The following is a 21949-nucleotide window of genomic DNA, read 5'->3' on the forward strand; positions in this document are numbered from 1 at the left end:
TTCCTCAATCTTCATTTCTTTGAATATTGTCTTTCCCCCATTCTTTCTCTACTTTCCTCCTGAAATCCAATTAAACATACATTACATCCTCTCTATTTTATTTGTATTTTTTATTGCTTTTCCACATTTTTCATTTATCTCTCTATATGGGACACTAAATAATGTTTTTCAAATTTTTCCTTCTGTTCATTAATTCTCTCTTTAGCTATTTCTAATGTTTTGCAGAGTGTGTGTGTGTGTGTGTGTGTGTGTGTGTGTGTGTGTGTGGAGAGAGAGAGCTTTAAATGTATTTTAACTACATTTTTATTTCTGAAAATTATTTTTATTATTTATCTATTATACCATCTTTCTCCTATTCATCATTTTTATTATTTTTAGTTCTTTAAACATATGAGATATAAACATTTCTATAGTATGTCTGATAATTCTAATAGCTGAAGTCTTTATGGGTCTGATTTTTCTGTTTTTTATTGCTGCTGACTCTGATTCATGGTGTCCTGTTTCCTTATGTATATTAGGGTATTTGATTAAGAGATCATACTTTCTGGAAACTTATCTGTAAGAATTCTATCCATTGGTATAAGGCCTGCCTGGATGGAAGTTAGTTTCCTTCAAAGAGGATTTGCATTTGCTTCTGCTATGTGGCTGAAAGCTCTCTCAATCCAGAATGATATTAACTAAGTTATTTGCTTAAGGATTTTTTGAACCTTGGGGTATATATGTATGAGATGTATACTCAGATAGGAGCCAAAAGAATTCTCCACCCAGCACCATGTTTTCAGAAGGTTAATTTTCCTTACAGTGCTCTGGAAAATGTCTAATTGATTTTAGTTCACTCCTACACTAAAGGCCTATCCCTTTGGACTCCAAGACTTATATGTAAATCTCTTATTAAATTCCTCTTCTTAGTGTACAGTCTTCGTTCCTTATCTCCCCATGTGAAAAATAAAATTCCATGTTGCTCAGGTTCAGCAAATGCCAGGCAAAATCTGGCTTCAGAATCCTGTTTACTTCTCCATATTTCTGCTTTCTCTTATTTTTTGGCATCTGAAAAATCTTTACCTTCCTGCTGGCTCATCAATGCATTTAATACATTTAAAAATAAATATTTTAATTATAACCTAGCATTTGGGTTTTCTTTTGCAAAAACTTGGTCAGGATATTTAAACTGCTGCAGTGCCAGAAACAGAAGTCAATGATCAATTTTAAAATATATCTTTAATACTGTTATAAGAAGCAATATGCATATGATAAATCATTACTTATCTGTGCATTTCCAGTATTTAGCAATTTAGTAGTCTCTCAACAAAATTTATACATACAGGCACACACACACACACACACACACACACACACACACATCAAGAATGTGGGACAGGCATTCTTTTTTGAATATTTACTAGATGCCAGACTCTCTAGTAAGTTTTATATGGATTATCTCATGTAATCCTCACCACAGCCATATGCATTCCTAAAGAAAACTCACATTCTGCAGAATAATTTACTAAAAGGAAATAAGGATTATGGGGGAAAAAGTGTTGAGGCTGACTATTAAAAATTTCTATGATTATTGTTGTTAGATAACTAGACAAAACAATAACAAGCTTAGTAATAAATACCAGAACAGTTTTAAAAGATGTTAACTTCCTAATAACGAAATAATAAAGTAAGTATAATATTTTAACTTAAAAATATAAGATAAAATTACCTTGATAGAAGCAAGTGTAAGGCTCTTTCATGAGAAAGCTTGTGGCCACTTTGAGCAGAGAATTTGGATACTACTCGAAACTACTAGAATACTACTGCTATTCCTCCATGGTTTATTGTATTCAACTCTTGGTATACATTGCATTCAGTTGCTTCTTAGTGGCACAAAGTATTAATGTGCTGGAAAAAATTGCTTATGAACCAATGTGACTTCTGCATTATGTTAAAATCATTCCCCCATATGCTAATCTGAGTTAGTTCACATTACAGAAATATATGCTGTTGTAGAATGGACTATATTAATATCCTCTTCTTCCAGATAAAGAAAGTGGGTCTGAGAGAAACTAAGTAACTTGCCCAAAGTTATTCAGCCAATAACTGCTGAACCTGGGATTTGAGCAGTGTGATTCCAGACACTCCTAACAACTATGTCTCTTTGGTATGATAGACAAAAATAATTGAAGATCTACCTGATACAGAATAAATTATGGTAAATACGGTTGCCGCATGAGACTTATTATAGACTGTCTTTGAAGAAGTATACAGTTTAAAAATTACTTATCATAGAATTAGACTGAAAATAATCTTAGATGGGTCAACATTTCTAAAATTTTGATTTCTAATTGTTTTAACCTTGAATTCACATCTCAAGAAAATCACCATGTCAGAGTTGTGAAGATATTCCAGGATTAAATAGTGTAAAATAGTAAGCATTATTTCTATGGCTTACTTTGGAGTTAGTTAGTCCATATCAGCAAGATAAGAGAAAGGGCATGCACATTCATCTGGTTGTCTATTCATTCACTTAATCTTTATTGAGTACTTCATAGTTGCTGGGATGTATCACTGAACGAAACAAAATTTGTGCTTTTAGGGGTGTACATTCTAGAAGGGAAAAAATGCAAATAAGTCTATGATGTCAAGTGGTGACAAGTGTTATTAGGACAAATAGAACAGTGTTCAGGATGCTGCTGGTAGGGATAGTAAGATATTCTGCAAACATCTGAACAAAATGAAGGAGGGATCCATTTGAATGCCTAGGGGATGACCCTGAGGAATGAGGGCTGGGACTATACATGGTTACTAGAGAAGGCCAGGTGATAGAGTGGAGTTAGCCAAGGTAGTAGGAAGTGAGGCCACGGTGGTCAGTAGAGGTCAAATCATCATAGGCCATGGCAAGAATTTTAGATTTTATTATAGATGAGGTAGAAATCCCTTGATGGATTTTGAACAGGAAAGGATATAAACTGATTTAGTTTAGAAGCCTAACAGCTGTTGTGCAATAACAGATTTTGTTGGTGTCTGTGTGTGTGCACGCACGTGCATGTGTGGTTGGAGAAAGCAGTGGGGATGTAAAGATGAAAACAGGCAGAACAGTTCAAATAGCCCAAATTTGGAGTACAGTAACAGTGATGAAAGAGGCACAAAGCAATCAGATTCAGGATATACATTAAAGGTAGAAACAACACAATTTATTAAAGTGGATTTCTCATGTGAACATGAAACCAAGCGAAATTTCCATAAACAGTGGAAGCAGACAAAGAAATAGTGGGCTTAATGAACTTTTTTTTAAAAGCAAAAATGTCAATAAAAACTGGAATAATATCCTTAAGCATTATTACATTCCATCTTGAAATATTTGAATTTCTGCTTCCAACACCAATTATCTTTAGGGTTGGAACCAAACTATTCATTTCAAGCTTATTTATTTGTAGAACTTTTATAAATGATATCCTACACCATACCACAATATTTAAAATACATTGTTGTATTTTAGTTGTATAAATGTTTTACATAAATCCAAGCTTTATAACACTTATAATAAATTTAATCAGTTAACTAATAAAAAGCTATTTTAAGAATAGACTTGAAAAATGTTAGTCCCTTCATGAAGTTTAAACATTTATTTTGATGGCACGATGACTGAATGGATGGATGAATTTATTTAGAGAAGCTTGAAAAGTTCAAGAACTAGCACATGGGAAAAAGTGAATAGCAAACCACTTGACTTTAACATAGAAAGGAGAAAGCTCTGTTAAGATAACCCCAGGGTCAGATAATCAACATTACCCTTCCCTAACCTTCATCTGTTGCAAACTTCTAATTCAATCACACATGAACAAAGTATTAACATTTGACGCAAATAGAATTAATAACCTCTTTTTTCACTTTGTATATTCCTAATTTAATAGAAATAATATGATAATGCAAGAACACAGTTCTTAAAAACAAAACACAATCAATAGGACTCTTCATTTTTACCTTTCATTACTATTTTTACTGCATTCACTTTTGGAGCTTAACCATGTTTTAGAAGAACAAGTACTGAATGACCTTACATTTGTCATTCATAGCGTACTATTTTTGAAATGCTGAAAGATAGGAAGCCATATACAAATGACTTGATATTGTAAACTGACCTGTCCAGTTATTCATTGATTCACCAGTTCAGTCAAACAAGTTGTGACTATGCCAGTTTGCTCAAAGCTAGCAAACAGATTTTAAATACATAGACACTGTTTGAGAGAATTGATTCTACTCCTATTCTTAGGATCTTTCCTGGTGCTGTTCTATTACTCTGGTAGGAAATCCGACACACAAAATGCTGACCTCTAAAACCAAGAAGCATGGGAGCAAGGGAGTGACATTTCTCATTTCAAAATTTTATCCTTGATTGGCTTCCTTGTTGATTCTGGAATGCTCTCCCCAGCCAGAATCTTTAAAATATTGTTTGTTTTATAAAGTTTCATTTATAGAGAATTTTTTTAAAAATTTTCAACTATGTCAAGCAAAGGAGACCTGGATCAGGAACCAGTGTAAGACAAGATTTACCTGACAAGAATCCTGACAACATTTCACGTTTGATAAATAAGGTTCTTCCCTGGGAATCTGAAGAAACAGTCTCCTCACTTCCCATCATCAAATGTTCAGCCTATCACCCTCTCACAAGGATTACTGCCCCTTTTCTTATTAATCTTTCTGCCAGGTTCTACTCACTACCTCACAACTGCCAGCTATTCTTCCTTCTTGCTTTCAGGAGTGCCTCATCTTTAAATTCATGGGCCTGTTCTTTAAATGCTAAAAGGAAATTCTTGGACATCTTGGATCATTTGATTGTTCAGTTGATCTGACTGACATGGTTTCCTTAGGTTCGGTGTGAGGTAAGGTCATGGATTATGAGACCACAGGGAACAAATAATTATTGTGACATCTCCCTTTATTGACTGTCAGTAATACATTGTGATTAATTGTTGTGCCGTATGATCTTTGAGCAGTAATATTCTGTGATTAAAGAACAATTTTCAACCATCTGTGATTCAAAATTGGTTTCTCAAGGATTGAGTTTCATAAAAAATTATGAATGTAAGTGCTTCTGTGAATTCCTTTTTAAAAAAATATTTTAATCTTACCCTTGTTGCTGTGAACAAAAAAGCCATGTGCTTAACAACCAGAACATGAGTCAGTGTATTCATGTGAAACTGAGCAGCTTAATTTCATTGGCTAAAGGTAAATAATGCATAAGATAAAGCAATGACTGAAATGTATCTTAGGGAGAGAAAAAAGCCAACGTGGTTTTATTTCCCTGAAATTATAACATCCTTAAACCTGTAATCCGTCTTTTCAGCAAAGCCTCTAGAAACTGTTGAATATGTTCTTTGATGATACAGCTAGATTGTTTCAATCAGCTATTCATATAAAGCCTTTGTATTGTATTTTCAAACTTTCTTTCCAAATCAGAGTTAAATGTGCTTCATACGGAAATGTGACTAGAGGCTCCTCTTGTTCCCCTCAGTCCCTAAACAACTGTTCCTAATTTGGAGCTGCCTGAGAGGCCCATTTCTGATAAGGAGGCTCTTACCTGCAAAGTAGTATGTAGCTTCTTTGATACCAGTGCAATGAAGCTTTTGACTCTGCATAAAATGTAAATAATCATTTCTTATGGGAAATAAAGGAGTAACTCCCACAGGAGAAGGAGAGAAGGGGAATGTTTGCATAGAAATACTTTCATAAACTTGGTAATTGATGGCAATAAATTGCTTATTTTAACTATGACCTTTTCAAAGACGTGCTGAATATGCTCAAATTATACTATACTTATAATCGCATTTCAGATTGTAGTTGAGGTTTTATTTGAACTAGCTATTATAAATATATACATATATATACATAACTCTGACTTTTATTCTATAGTTGCTCATCTCTTATTTAATACCTTAGCCCCTTTAAATACTTTCTAATAATCCATTTTCCCCAAATTTCCTCTACTCTCCAAATCATTCTCTCTCTCTCTCTCTCTCTCTCTCTCTCTCTCTCTCTCTCTCTCTCTTCCCTCCAACCCTTCCTACCTTCCATACTTGGTTTTTTATATTATTTTCTGACATTTCATTTTATTTTTTCTTTAAAAAATTTTAAAATAAATTTAAAATTTACTTGCATGCTTAATTCACCTATGGAGTTTCTTTTTTAAAAAAACTTACTAGACCAACTGGTTATTGTAATATTAAATATGAGCACTTTTTACCTTCTAGCTATCTTCCCTATGTGCTTAAAATTTTTTAAGTGTGAAAAAACATAGCGTAGTGACCTGCTACTCTTTTTTTTTTTTTTGCCCTTTAGGCTTTATGAGACCTGGCACTGACAACTTAGTTAGTCGATTTGGAGCCACATAGAGTTGACCTGAGTTATAGCCCAACATCCATTTCTTTTTATTCTACTATTACATCTCATCTTTTACTCCATTCATCTTCTGCTTCTGACCATTGTGGGAAGTGGACTTCCACTTTAAGGCATAATAGGGTAGAAATCAATTTGGAAGATTATTATTTATAATGGTATATTATTTATAATAACATTATAGATTGAGAAATTATTAATTATAATAATATAAGCCTGATTAAAGGTAGGTGGCTGGCAGGAGGGCAGTTAAAATCATAATAGAAATGGATCCAGACCAGCATTTGGGGTGGGAGTTAGTCAAGGCCAAGATTTTTGTCAAAGTTGCTGATAGGTGGAAGTGTTAAAATTAGGGCACAAGGTAAAGGTAGGAAGACACAGAGACCCTCATCTCTGCCACTTGGTCAGAGAGCCTTAAGGTAGAAACTTTCTGGTAACATAGAGGTGTAGACACCAAAATGTCTTCCAAGGAATCACAGTCCCACACAGGTAAAGCTCAGAGGTCAGGTAAATTTTCAAAGGGCCGAATACTCTGTTCCAATCCTGGAAAGTCATGGTGCACTTCAAGATGTTTAAGGCTCTGAAAAATCCTGTGCTTTAGAACAATTTGTTTATGTAGCTTTTCCCCAAATTATTTCTCCTGTTGACGTTCCTTAAATGAACACTCTTTGAAAACTAAAGCCTTGGACGCATCCTTACCATCTCCTCTGTTAGCTTCATATCCAGTCACCCAGTTCTGTAAGACCCAGGAATTGTTTCCTCAAAGAATCTCTTGCAGCTCTTTCTTCCTTCCTGCTACCACCTGTGCTCAGGTTAGAGGTTCTCAATGTCAGTATGAATGAGGAGAAAGAGACATAGCTCATATCAACAGGATTATGCATAGTTTCAAAACTCAAATTGAACTTTGTATTTAATTGCTTATCATTAAAATAATTTACTTGGTTTCAAATTTTCCAAAAAAGAGTTAAAGAAGGGCATGAGATTGGTTTTATTTATCAAAAGAGCAAATAGGTTTTCAGAAATCAAGAAACACCATTGTGAGGCCTCAAGCATTGTATCAGACTTAGTCTAATCTGTTTCTCTGCCCCTCCCATGTACCATAGCCACTCTCAGCAATGCAGTTATCTGAAAAGAAATAAACAAAAACTTGTCCTCATCTTGAGAAGCTATAAAAATGCACTGGAAACCAAGGGAGTGCCACAGAAGAACCGGTTGCCTGACCTCAGGCAAGACAATTACTCCCTATGGACTTTAGTCTCGTCCCCTGCAAAATGAGTGCACAGGATAAGACAAATTTCAACCTATATGAATATAACATCTCTTCCCTACTCATAAATCTTGAATGCACATATTACTGTCCCTGATGTTAATTATAGAACAAATCTCACCTTCTTAGCTAGGTATTTAAGATCTTCCATAATCTATCACAAAACTATCTTTACAACTTTGTTTCCACTAGTCCCCTCCATAAATTCTGTTCTTGTCAGATTTTTCAGGTTACTAGTGCCTGAATAATCCTTGCTTCTTCCCGTCACAGAGTCATTGCTTATAAATGACTCATCTCTGGAAACTTCCTACTTTTCCAACAGGTACCCATCCATGTCTTACTTATTTCTTATAGTTTACTTTACATCTGACCTTTCTGCAATCATTCTGAACAACAGTTATTTTCTTCTAATCAATTTTCTATACCAAAAGTTTGTATGCCATTATTAGATCTTCATAGTGTAAGATCTTATGTTTTTAAGTGTATCTTAATTCCCCATGTTAAGCTAGATGTGCCCCCTTGGGCAAGGAATTATACTTTAATGGCTTTCTGACAGTTCCTAATAAAATATATTACCCATGGTCAGTAATTAATATTTATGAATATTTGGATACTAATTAATTATGCAAGATCTCTAAATCCATAAGTAAGCCTATATCAAATTCAAAGCTACATCACAAAAATCAAAATGGCATATCCTTAAAAAGCTGTGATGTGATTCTATTACTTTATACTGCCACAGTGAACTTTCTCAGTCACTAACTTATTCAAAATAGAAACTAATTCAACTTTCCCTTATCAAATTTGAAAGAACATTCTGCATTTCTTGATTCAAAAAGTATGTTCAAATGTATAAAAATATGAAGCAGATTAAGCAGTTGATTTAGTTCAAGAAGTGATTGTAATTATATGTTTGTAATTCTTTCACTTTTGCTTAAAGTATCTTTCTTTAAAGTATCCCCATCTTAGAAATTAAACATCTGCAGATATTTTAATTGTATTTTGGGGGCTCTGGATTTGTCTAAAGATGTTCTTTTACTGGCTGTACTTATCAGCTATCTAAAGGTCTGCATTCCAGTCACTTTATTTGACATCTTAAAATTATCTTGCTAATCCATTTTCATATTTGTTTAACACCTGTTTTTCCCCACTATAATGTTAACTCCATGGCCATAAGAATTTTGGTCATCATGATCACCACTGTGTCTTGGTCACTGTTGCACTGTCATGTTTTGGTCACTACTGTATTATCAGGGTCTGTGTAGATGCTTAGTATCTATCTTTTGAATAAAATAAATAAGGTAGTTGCATAAACTAGAACAAATCACTATTTCTCTCTTGGCCTCAACCATTAAATCTATAAAAATAGAAAGGTTTGTCTATTCCAATATGTTTTAAACATGTGTTCTTTCAAACCACAGAATTCCCTGGAGCTATCTCAGAGTGCGAAAGGGGAGACCAAAACCAACCATTGGTCTAGGCAGCTGCCTACCTCATTCTCAATTGGGCAAATCTCTTTTTATCTGTTTTCCTAATAAGAGAGAGGTGGGAGGAAGAAGATGGTTCTAAATAAGATTTTGTTTAAAAATGTGAGCTGCTTAAAAAAAAAAAAAAAACTTCCAAATAAAATTACTTCCATAAAACTTTCTATAGCTCAACTCCCATTTTACAGTTTATGTTTTTGGGGGTTTTGGGGGTTTTTTTTGTTTTTTTTTTTTGCGGTATGCGGGCCTCTCACTGTTGTGGGCTGTCCCGTTGCGGAGCACACGCTCCGGACGCACAGGCTCAGCGGCCATGGCTCACGGGCCCAGCCGCTCCGCGGCATGTGGGATCTTCCTGGACCGGGGCACGAACCCGTGTTCCCTGCATCGGCAGGCGGACTCTCAACCACTGCGCCATCAGGGAAGCCGATTGGGGTATTTTTTATTGGGCAAACACTGAAAGAAATACTTACTTTCTCACTACTGTGCAAATGTTAACCTACAAGTGATAGGTTGTGTCTTATGAAAAGACAAAATGCCCTTGCGTATCCGGGCCAGTCTAACCATTTACATGATGTGGGAGTTTCCAAAGTTGATTTCTATCTTATCCTCGACTGCTACTTCTTTGCATGCTCAACCAATTCAGATCAAATATCAAAAACAACAAGCACAGCTATGTGGGCCAAGTGGAACTATGTCTAGAGCAGCTACTCAGTATATGTTTTGAAACTAAGAAGAATACTCACATATATTCAGTCTTATCAGTAATAATGGTCACTTTAGAGTGCCTGCTGAATCAGTTACATTACTGTTCGTACATTGGTGCCTTGACTTAAGTGATTGTTGTTGTTATTATATGTCTCTTTGTTATTCCAGTGGTTGTTTTGCTAGTACTTTTGATAATGATATAAAACAAACTGAGGATACTGAACTTGAATATCCTTGGGACCAGACTTGTCTTGAACAGTGGAGAAAGCTCTCCACCATTCTTCCTAGTTGTTTTTATTAAACTGAGCATGTTGGCTAAATAGCACTCAAATAAGAAATATCTTTAATTCAGCAGCTATTCTGATTGAGAAAAGCTTAAGTTTTCCATTAGGTCATGTTTAGAAAAACATTTGTTGTAAAATGAGCCACATTGTAACCAAAAATATGTATGAAATCTAGAGAAATATAAACTAGAATTCAAACTGCATATTTCTAGGAATAGCAAGAACAACTACTGTTACTATTGAGCTGATAGTAATGTCAGATTTTCACTTGATACTTTCCTGAATTGTATCATTTAGTCCTCATAGCAGTCATTAGATACTGTTGAGGCTCAGAGAGGTTAAATCAGAGACCAAAAGTCACACAGCAATTAAATGGCCCAATGACGTTACACTCTCAGATAGGTCTGACTTCTTGGCTTGTTTTTTGCTTATATTTCAAAGCCTTCAAACTGAAATTACAACTTCTTAATTGATTACCAATAGTATTACCAATCCGAGAGAGAGAAATGAGACCATGAATGAGGTTCCCTGAAGCATAATTTATCATGCAAAAATAATAAACTTTCTCTTGTTGGATTCTTTGTCTATTTATACTTTCCCAGAATTCTTAGGAAAGGAAATGAGTAAAATTCATTATCAACGTATCCTCTCATCAGCCTGTTTTCCTCATTTCTGAAAAAAATCATTACACTGTAAACAGAAAAAACATTAAAATAAATCAGTTATTTAGTTCTGCTGCTAATTGAAATAGAGGGAAACAGAAAAAATGTTAAAGTGTAAAAAAAGGAAAATAAGAAGTTAAGCATTATTGGATTTGGCTAACATAAAATACTATTTTAGGGAAGAACACCTCCAAAAATAGAGCATGTAAATATTTGATTCAGAATTCAAATGAATAATTTTAAAATCCTGGCTAAGAGTAAACGTTATTTCCTAAGAAACGTGAACAGTAAACTACTTGTTCTTTTTTTTTTTAATGTGTGTATCATTAAAAAAAAAAAAAAGAAAATTCCTAACTAATTTATTCCAAAGCGATTTCAGTTATCAGCCCTTTGAGCACTATCATCCAAACTCCACTGTTGATTTCTGAGACAAAGAGTCTCATTAAAGTGAGCTCCTGAAGCTTTTCTTAAAGGATGAGTTATGAAGGGAGAGTCCCATAAAAGACTAGATGATTTGGTTGTCCAAAGTGGAAAAAACTTGGAGGCCCCCCCAAAATAACAATAGGAATAAAAACCACCCTTAGGTTGTTATGGGCCATTATAATTTGCGTAGATAAACATTTTTTTAATTATTATAACTGCTCACATCTTAAGACTAAATTTTACGGTCTGACTTTTTTTGTACCAACATTATTTTTAACATCCAATCTAAATATCATACAGCAAGCTTTTGGAAATTCTTTGGAAATAAATGCTCTGATTACTCACCTAAATAGATCCACTCTCCCACACAGACACGTTCTTGCTCACAAACATACAGTACTTTTTTCTTACATTTGTAATTATTTTTCCTCTGAGATACAGAAAAATCCAATTCTAAAATGGCATGGTTTATCTAACAGAAAAGTGCTTTGGAAGATAGCTTCTCTACAAATTACCTGCCTCGTAGCTCATGTACCTTTGCCAGTGAAGTACTTTCAATATGACCATCCTCAACTAAGTCCATTTAATTAGGTAAAGTCCCCTACATACAAACCTTCAAGTTGCGAGCTTTCAAAGATGTGAACCTGCATTCACATGTCCAATAATGTAAGTTAGTTCACGTGTCTGGCATACATGGTCACAAGCATGCATCCTCTACAAGTGGTTATGCTTTTGCATACTTTACTGTACAGTTCTGTGTAGAGTACAGTAGTACAGTATCTTTATTTCAAACCCAGGACGTCCGGAAGCAAGCGTAAAAGCAGCAGTGATGTAGCTGGTACTACTGTACTTTTCAAGGTACTGTACTGTAAGATTAAAAATGTTTTCTTTATTTTTTTGTGTTTGTTTTTATGTATTATTTGTGTGAAAAGTATTATAAACCTATTACAGTACAGTACCATATAGCCAATTCTGTTAGTTGGGTACCTAGACTAACTTCGTTGGACTTAACAAACAAATTGGATTTAACAAACTTAACAAACTTGCTCTCAGGAACAGAACTCATTCATGTGTAGAGCACTTAGTTGTTTCTACTGAGTAGAAATTCCTCCAATATTTTTTCCCCATGATCTGAGCTCTCAAATCACAATATGATGGAGAATCTCTAGTAATTGCTTGGAATGTTTCAAAATTCTCAAATATATATTAATTAATGTGTAGGTTAATAAATATAATTTAAATATATGTGTATATATGTGTAATATTAAAATTTTTGGAGATTAGAGGAAATAGCACATGAAAACATAATTTAAAAGGATGCTATAATTCCAGAGTTACTAACAAATTAGTTCACATCCTAAAATTTTAATCAAGAAATAGAAGAAACCAATTTTAAGACAAAATTTATTTAATTTAGTAGCCTATTTTTTTCAACAAATATTGACTGGCTATTGTCATGATTGGAAACTCTGTTAGGACACAAGAGTGTAAAATCATAATCCTTCCCTTAAAGAATTTAAAGTGTATGCCAATAAATTTTTTTAAAAAAGAAAAAGAAGTTAAAGTCTAGTAGGAGAGAGATTGAAAAAAACAAGCAATTAAAACACAATTTTTAAAAACACAGTAAGTGTTGTAAGAATAATGGATACAGGAAAATACTTCACTCTTACAGAGAGGATGCTGCACACATGCCCAAGATTGGAAAAAACTAAGAAAGACTTTCTAGAAAAAGTGCTAATTAAGTTAAACATTAAAGGATAAACAGATGTTGGCATATTGAAATATCATTTCATACACAGGGGATGGGGCAATACAAAAGCATTATAGGCTGTGAAAGCAGAGGAGATTCAACATTTTATAAGTAGTACTTTGTGTTTGGGATGGAAAAACATGAATGGGAATAAGAGATAAGACTTTAAGATGTAGATGCACTAAATCATCAAGTGCCCTGTTACACTAAGGATTTTAAATTTTATCCTGAGGCTGTATGGATTTTAATCACTAGAACAGGACTTATTAGACTAAGAGAACTAATTTAAGGCAGAAAAAAAAGTAAAAATGCAGGTGGTAGGAAAATCAAGTACCAGTAGATTCAGGTAATACCTTCAAGAAATTAAGGCCTCAGTTAAATCCTGTCAGTATGTGCAGAGAGAAGAAATTAGATTTGAGAGCTCTTTAGATGATAAACATAATGGGACATGGTAACAAATTTGATATTGGGATGAAAGTGAGAGAAGAATCATATCTCATTTTCAGTTAGGGTGCTGGAAAGCTGGCAGTTATATTCATGGAGATCAGTAATTCAGGTAAAGAAGCAGGTATTGGGGGGAATGATGATGAAATTAGTCATGTTAAGGTTAAGATAGATGCCTTAAGAAAATCCAAGAATGATATCTTGTAGACAGATGAACATGTAAGTCTGGATTGGAAAAATGAGCTCTAGGTTGGAAACTATATTAGTCTATTAGGGCTGCCATATCAGAGTACCACAAACTGGGTGACTGAAACAGTAAAAATTTATTTTCTTCCAATTCTGGAAGCTAGAAGTCCAAGATCAAGGTGCTGAAGGGTTGGTTACTGGTAAGACCTGAAAACAGACTTCCTGTCTTACCGACAGCCCACCTTCTCACTGGGTCCTCACATGGCCTTTTTTCTGTGTGCACGCTTACCTGGTGTCTCTTCCTCTTCTTACGTGAACACTAGTCCTGTTGGATTATGTCCACACCCTTATGACCTCATTTAATCTTAATTACCTCCTTAAAGGCCTATCTCCAAATACAGTCACGTTGGGAGTTAGGGCTTCAACAGAAGAATTTGGGGAACACAATTCAGTCCATAACAGAAACATAGATCTGATGACAGGACAATCATTATTATCATTTTAGAAATGGAAAGACTGAGGTTGGAACTGCTAAGTTACTTGTGTATACAGAGAGCACTGGAGATGGAACAAGCTTAGTACTCTTTCCACATTCATACGATAGAGTGCATAGGGTGATTATCTCTGTCTGGCAAGTACAACCTGAACAAGAGCAAAAACAACAACATCACAGAAATCGACTGAAAATTAACCAGGTAGGTTATAGAAGCTTCCTAGAACATCTGTAAGGCTGTATTGAATTTTTAAAAGGAGAGGGATTAAATGGTGCTTGCTGACTTCAGGAGACACGCTGTTTCATGATGGTGAGCAAGAATGTCCCAGAAATTTTCTGAGGACATCAAACACAGCTCCACATCTTATGGATAGTATCTCAGGGAATCTTTAATATTCTCACAGAATAAACCACACTATCCGTGTCTCTGAAGAATGAAGAGTGAAGCAGCCGCCCCAGCTGTGATTTGAAACTGAGTTTCTGATGCGACCGGGTTCTGGGGAAGCTAGGTATTTCAAAGCCAGCTTTGCCTCAGCCCTGTAAACCTGCCCCTCCGGCTGTGTTCAAACACATGACTTGTTCACTGCACAGTGTAATGATTATCCAACTTTCACCGGGGGGCTGTGCAAGAACAAAAGGCCGAGGGGTAAAGAGGAATTTTATTATTAGGTTGCTGTTCTTATGAAACATTCATATAGCAAAGGAATTGCTTTGCTGTTAAAAGAAATTTTGTTAAGGAAACTTTATTAAAAATGTGCTTACACTGCCTTTAAAGTAACTACATATGTATTCAGAAAAAAATATATATTAAAAAAAAAGGCCGAGTTTAGGAACTCAGTTCAGAACCATATTTTCAAATATAAGTAAGGGAAAATGTAGACATCTATTGGACTAGTTTAAAATTCCACAAGCATGGATTTGAACATTAATTAGATGTCAAGCAGAATTTATTTTATTTCGGCACACGTGCTGTTGTTAATGACTCCACATTTCTCTCCTGCCACAACTTGGAATTATTTGGAACCACAGGCCCAGTTAAGGTGGTTAGCTCAAGGCACATCTGTTGTGTGTGCACAGCTCATCAGGATTTTTAGGTTCCCAGGTGCAATCAGGGTGTTACTTTCAATTCAGCATCTTCTCCCTCCACTCTCCTAGCCCCACTCAGCACCACCACTTGTATAAATAAACCACAAAAGTCCAGATCCTTTGAAGTTGTGGAGTTAGTCTCACTTTTTAAAGTGAGGAAGGGACAGAGCAGAGGTGAGTGTATTACTTGCATTATCAAAGTAGATCCACATATTCTATTCTTTTTACAGGTGAGGTAGGGGAGAGAAAAGTATTCCTGCTTATAAGTATTTTACACAAAAGTATATTTAGGTTAACAAGCTCTTCTTTAAAAGTTCAAAAAAATGTTAAAAGCAGAAAGGAAAACATTATTAGCATTTGTTGGTGGTTTGGGCAGGGAATTTGTAGGTAGCAGGACAAAATTAAATGAGGAACTTTGGAAAGAAAGAAGTCAGGAGAGCATGAGATTTCTGAGGGTTAGGAAACAGGAAGTAAGAGAAAGATATTAAAGAGAAACATAATAAGAAAGTAGCAAAAAGAGAATTCCTAGATTATGTATTAGTCTCGGGCTAAATCGTCAGCTGGTATCTATGTTAGCATATCAGGAGGTGGTACAGCATGATGGTGAACAGCAAGGGCTTTGGAGTCAGATAAACTTGCATTTGAATCCCTGGTCCACAGATTGGGTGACTTTGGGCAGTTATTTGACCTCTATAAACCATAATATCCTCGTCTGTAAAATGGAAGGAATCACGTTGCCTGGAGCAGATGTGAGGATTACCTAACACAACTACGTAAAATGCTTGGAAAATGCCTGGCATAAATGCTGGATAAGTTCATTAAGTATTACAGTCATGGAGCCCTAGAGCTGGAAGGTATCTTACCGAACGTCACAAACTCCAACATTTTACAGAGTAGGAAAGTGAAGAGCTAAAGCATTAAGTTTCTTGCCGGAGGTGATGCGAGTGGAAAATCATCTTCCAAGTCATGTTTTACTGGTTTTTAGGACACTGTGTTAATCAGCTCAGGCTGCAATAGAAAATAACATAGACTGTGTGCCTTAAACAACAGGAATTTATTTCTCACAGTTCTGGAGGCTGGGAGGTCTGACTGAGGTGCCGGCCAATTTCAATTCCCTGTGAGGGCCCTCTTCCTGGCTCAGGGATGGACGCTGAACGCCTTGTCAGTGTCCTCACCTAGCAGAGCTCCAGTCTCTTCTTCTTATAAGGGCAATAATCTAATTATAGGACCCCACTGTCATGCCCTTATCTAAATTTAATCACCTCCCAAAGGTTCCAACTCCAATCTCAGTCCCTCCTCACTGGACTTTGCAAGGATGAGTGGGTATAGCGGATCCACTCTATCCCTCACTAAGCTGATGACTCATGACGCTCGAACAGCCCTTTCCTTCACCCCCACTTGCAAATATATACTAAGGTCCAGGAGGGGAGATAACACTTGATGTATCATAGCCATTTTGGCCATATCCCAATAAACCTCGAAGAGTTCTCTGACTTCCAGTTGTTTCTTTGGCTATTCTTAAAACATAGGATACCTGTTGTCTCTTTTCTTTAATCTTGGGTCTTGGTCGCCAACTCCAGGGCAATAAAGGGAGTTCCATTAAACATGCTGATATAGATAGATGCTTCCTCATCCAAAACCATTGATCCCTTCCCTATTTAGCCATCTTAGTCTTCCAGCTGTTACCATTAGAGCAGAGCTCAGTTTCCCAAACTGCCAGGTGTACTGCCTCCCTCACTGCCCTTAGCCATCAGACCCTTTGTCTGGTAATGTGTTAGATTTGTCTAGTCCTGTGTTATGTAAGTCTTTAAAAAAAGACTTGCCATTGCCCTATTGCACTCATTACTGCATTTTTACTCAGAGAGAATTTCCTATTAGATACTCAAACACTTGGCTGGACAGACAGCAGATGGCACATAAGCCTATTCACACTTCTAAATGGGTCAAAGAGTATGTTAGTGTAATAAAATAACAATAAAATTTTAGCAGTATAACATAATATACATGTCCAAATGAACCAGATAAAATCATTTTTGAAATACACTTTGAGGCTTTTTAAGATCCGTAGAAGAAAGCCATTTTTATTACTTTTATAGTTTTTTTAATCTAAAATGTTATACTCAAATTGATCACCCATCTAATTCACCAGACTTGTCTCCAGATGACTTTTGTTTATTTTCAGTAATTAGGTTTGCCCAAAAGTATCCTCAGGGCTAACACTGGGTGGGGAGGTTTAAAAAATATGCTCCATATTCTAAACAAACAAATGAAAATCAAAATAAAGAAAAGGGAAAAAGAAATAATATGAAACTTGGCATATTCATTCATTTTTACCATAGCAACAAATAGCCCCAAAGTTTCAGTGGCTTACGGCAAAAAAAGACTTATTTCTCACGTATGCAGCATGCAGGCTGCAGACTTGCTGTACTTCCACTTGGCTGCACTGGACTCCTCACAGCAATGCTGAGCTCTGCTCTCTCATTCCAGCACTGAAGGAACATGCCCCAGTGGGGACACGCTGTTCTCGTGACAGATAGCAGAAATACAAGAGAGCAGACCAATCCGTGAGAGCACGTTTAAAGCATCCCCACGGACTTGGGCATACGTTTTATCCAGTCACATCCTGTTGGCTAAAGTGAGTCACATGGCTAATGCAGACAAGGGGTGGAGAAGTAGATGCTGCCTCTGGGGAGGCACTGGAAGTCACAGAGCAAGGAGTGTGGTTGTATAAGCTTCAGGGAAGAAAGCATGGAGTTGGGAAAAATAAATCTACCACATAATATGAACACAATGGAAAAATCGTAAGTATGAACTGTAACATTCTGAATGACTGTTTTTGAGGTGGTAATAAATATTACATATATAAATTGAAATACGGGTATAAAATTAAGTCAATTACATACCTTAAGGGCCCATCTCATATATTTAAGTGTTCTAAAAATGTATAAAATCTCTAGAGTATGGATTTCATTATTTTCTGCATTTATTCCCTTTTACTAGTTTTATATTCAAGTTGTTTCAAAGTGGCTTATTGATAAACATATGTTGCAAAATAACTATTGATCAGAAATCACATTTCTGCAGACTTGGACCAATGTAATGCTCCTTATATACAAAATTCAAAAGAAGTTCGGTGCTATATTTCTGAAAGAGCAAATCAATATTCTAAAAATGAGCTAGTCATAGGAAACAGTTATCTTTGCAAGACAATAAAATGTATGAAGCTCCTCAGTTTAGGGAAATATTAAGTAAATCTCTCAACCAATGAGAAGTAAAATAAACTTGTAAAGGCTAAAGAGATTAAAAATTCCATATCAAGTATTGGATTTCAGCCTTTATATGTCCCAGGGTTATAAATATACTTGAAGAAGTCACATTTTAAAATCCACCTGTGCTCACTAAGACCTGGTCTACTGAGTCACACATCTTACTCCCCATAAAGTAGCCACCAATAGAGGTAATGGAAAGGGGAGGTCCTGGAGTGACCTGAAATCACTCATCTTCATGTATAGCTCAGTTTTCTTCTGGATGTTGTTTTCCCTCTTCACTCACAAGAAATACACAAGTGGGTAAAAAATTTAAGGCAAGCCCTAATTTGTGGGATATTGTGCTGTTGAGAACTAAAATTAAGGCCTACACTGAAGGGAGTCGTGAGGCAAGGAGGGCTGGGTTAGCACGATTAGTCTGTTCTGTCCTGCTGGTAGACTGATGAAATGAGAACTATCTGTACTTTTCCTGGGCCTCCAGCAAGTCACTCACCATGGGATCAGAAGCACTTTGTGCATGAAGAAATGGAGAAAAGCTCTAATTTCCAAGGAAAGTCTCCATCTCATGCTAGCTGGGGTTTGTGTATCTGAGTCCACCATTAGCGCCTTAATTTAGGCAAATGCCTTTATTATATCCTATAACAAATATGCTCAGTCACCTGGGTTATGTTTGCTTCTCTTCTTGCCTTTTGCCTTTCATACTCACCACTACCCAAACCTTTAATCAGCTAGATTTTATGCATTTATTCTCATTTTAATGTTGTCATTACTTACAGTCCATAAGACACCTATACAAAATAATGTCAAGTTGAACCATTCCTGGATCTCGCATACACTAGGATAAACAGGTCTCTGACATTTTGAGATTTACCTCACAGTTTGTACGTGGTCACATCATCTGCATCTTAAAAGCCCAATCTTTCAACACCAAGTTTTACTCCATATTTCTCAGTCCCTTGACCTGAACTTAAAAAAAAGATTTTTTTCTTGAATTTGGCATAAGCAATTTTGTGTCTCCCAGTGACAGTGCCTTACGAAAAGGGCTTCTGTAATGCTCAAGGGAAAGTGGCTAGCTGTTTTCCATGGTCTTAACAAACAGAGGCAATGGGTAAAAACTACCACATGAGGGTTTTAACCACTTCCTGATGGTGAAGGTCATTGACTTAGAATTGGCTAACTCTCCACCCAAAACTGTATAGTCCAACTTTCTCTGAATTGATTAAAATTAAAGGACATGTTAATTTCTCTCATCAGTTAAAGTGACTGTGCCTAAAGACACAGGAATAGACTAACTGACCTCTCGTGGTCATCTGTAACACAGTATGATTTCAATTCTGCAATTTGTAAAAAACTTTAAAGTTGGATAAAAAGCCATAAAGCTTGAACCAAATCTCACCAGGAGAGCATGTCATCATGGCAGGAATGAGAGTTTGCATGAGGTATGTTCTGTAAGGAAAATAATCACAATGGAATACACTGAGTTCTCTTCACTTTGAAATTTTTTAAAACACATATTCTCTCTGCAAATATCCCCTGCTCTGTTTTATTTTGAGCAAGGAATCAAACTGATTTTTTCCCCCCTTGAATCAGCTGCTCATGAGAGAAACAAATACATTTCTCATAGAATAAAAATTGAGTATTAGGAATACTAATTATATAATTTTGATAATTCCTATGACTCCCCACCCCTAAAATATATATTTTCTTTAAGAATTTTAGTAAAAAGTTGACTTTGTGCAGAATAACCTTTCCTTTTATCATGTATATAGCAGTCAGGTGGTTATGGAGTTATGGAGTTATATTTATGTACCAGAACAGGTTTTAAATATCTTTAAAAGCAAGTAACTCAATATTCAAAGTGTGTGAAAATGCTGGCAAGCATTGATACGGCATATAGAAATACTCTACCCATCAATTCCCTACCTCCACTGAAAACCAAGTAGACTGTACAATGGTATATTACCAAAGTCCTCAAAACACTGTGAAAATCTCTGAGGTATAATTCTGCATAAAATATCTTGAAGTTTAGATGTGCATGCTTTCTTTGGGGCTTTCCAATTCATACTCACATAACACTCATTTTCTTAGAGCCTCCAAATAATGATGTGATACATTTATTACATCTGACATTTCAAAAATCTCACCATAGAGGTGGTTTGGAAAACTTTTCATTGTCAACTATTCTTCTTACATTGAAGGTTTAAGTATAGATGGATTATATTTTCCATCAATACATCTTTAGACCCTTCAGGGGTTTTTTTTTGTTTTTTAATGCTTTCCAGCATTATTTCCAGCACTATTATATTTCCTTTGGTAAAGTAAAAGAGGTGCTAGGAGATAAGTTGGCTTTGTAACAATGACAAGGGAACAAGCCCTTACCTAAAAAAAAAAAAAAAAAAAAAAGCCAGGTTCATTCAGTTAATTTTTAAACTCAGATGTGTAGGAACAGAGAACATAGAACAAATGAAAATAATGTGTTTCTTAGAGTCTCCGTAGGACAATACATATTGGGCAGAGATGCAAAATTAGGAATGCAGAATGAATGAAACTCATCTATATATATTTTGGCTGCTAGGCATTTAATCCTTTTTTTTCAGTATTTCATTCTCACAATAACTTTCTTCTAGTCCTTTGAATGATAATTATTTTTCAGAAGAGAAGAAGATTAGAGACAAGTTAAGAATTAAAGAATCAATCAAAGAGAGGTTAACATTCAAGGGAATCAGTCTTTTATTTCTGTGTTTTAAGGCATAATAAAAAGTAAAGTTTAAGCATGTTGGAACTAATTTCAAGGCAATAGAAATTATCACATGGCAGAAAGCATAATCAAATAATTGTCACTGCTCCATTATCTAGTGAAGTATCCTTCCCTTTTTTGTTCTATGCCTCCCGTGTTTGTGATACAAGCAGACTGCCGGACAGTGACAGAAGTTGGCTTGGGGAAGCTGCCAGATACAGATAAACTGATGCTTTTTGACTAAGAGTACATACTTTGTGCTAAGCCCTTTCAAATTAGAATAACATTAGCTTATTCTATATTCCATACAGTTCTATGGAGTCAGAGTTATTTCTTTATTTTAACCTCAGCCCGGTTAAGTAACTGGCCTAACTTACTTGTAAGTCGTAGGGCTGAGATTTGAATCCAGAAATGCCTGAAAACAAAAACCATGCTCTTGCCTTTACAATATCTTCCTCCAGGTAATCAAAGGGAGGTGTTGGAAGAAAGAGCAGTACTTACATATGTGACAGTGTGGAGACATTATCTTTTGAAGAAAAGCAGAAAAATGTGGGGTTGATGGTTGAGTTGCCATATAGTGTAGTGACTAATAAATACCATTTCTAAAATGCTTTGTCTGTATTTTAATAAGAAGTCAAATATATGATCTTAAGATAAGTATTTGCTATAGAATCTAAGAAGCCTGAAAGAGGAAAAAGTGCACTGTGAACTGAAATGAGAAAAGGCAGGTCTCTTATTGATTCTTCACTCTTGGAATCTCATTAACTATCAGGTGAAACGA

At 35.6% G+C, this 21949-nt stretch overlaps 1 protein-coding gene across 3 annotated transcripts in view; it reads left to right on the forward strand.

Annotated features, from left to right (window-relative positions):
• The window catches only part of PIK3C2G (phosphatidylinositol-4-phosphate 3-kinase catalytic subunit type 2 gamma), a 342287-nt gene that overhangs the window by 174803 nt on the left and 145535 nt on the right, over positions 1 to 21949 (forward strand). The gene's annotated exons all lie outside the window — the stretch shown is intronic.

This window comes from Kogia breviceps, chromosome 12 (genome assembly GCF_026419965.1).
Source record: "Kogia breviceps isolate mKogBre1 chromosome 12, mKogBre1 haplotype 1, whole genome shotgun sequence".
NCBI lineage: Eukaryota > Metazoa > Chordata > Mammalia > Artiodactyla > Physeteridae > Kogia > Kogia breviceps.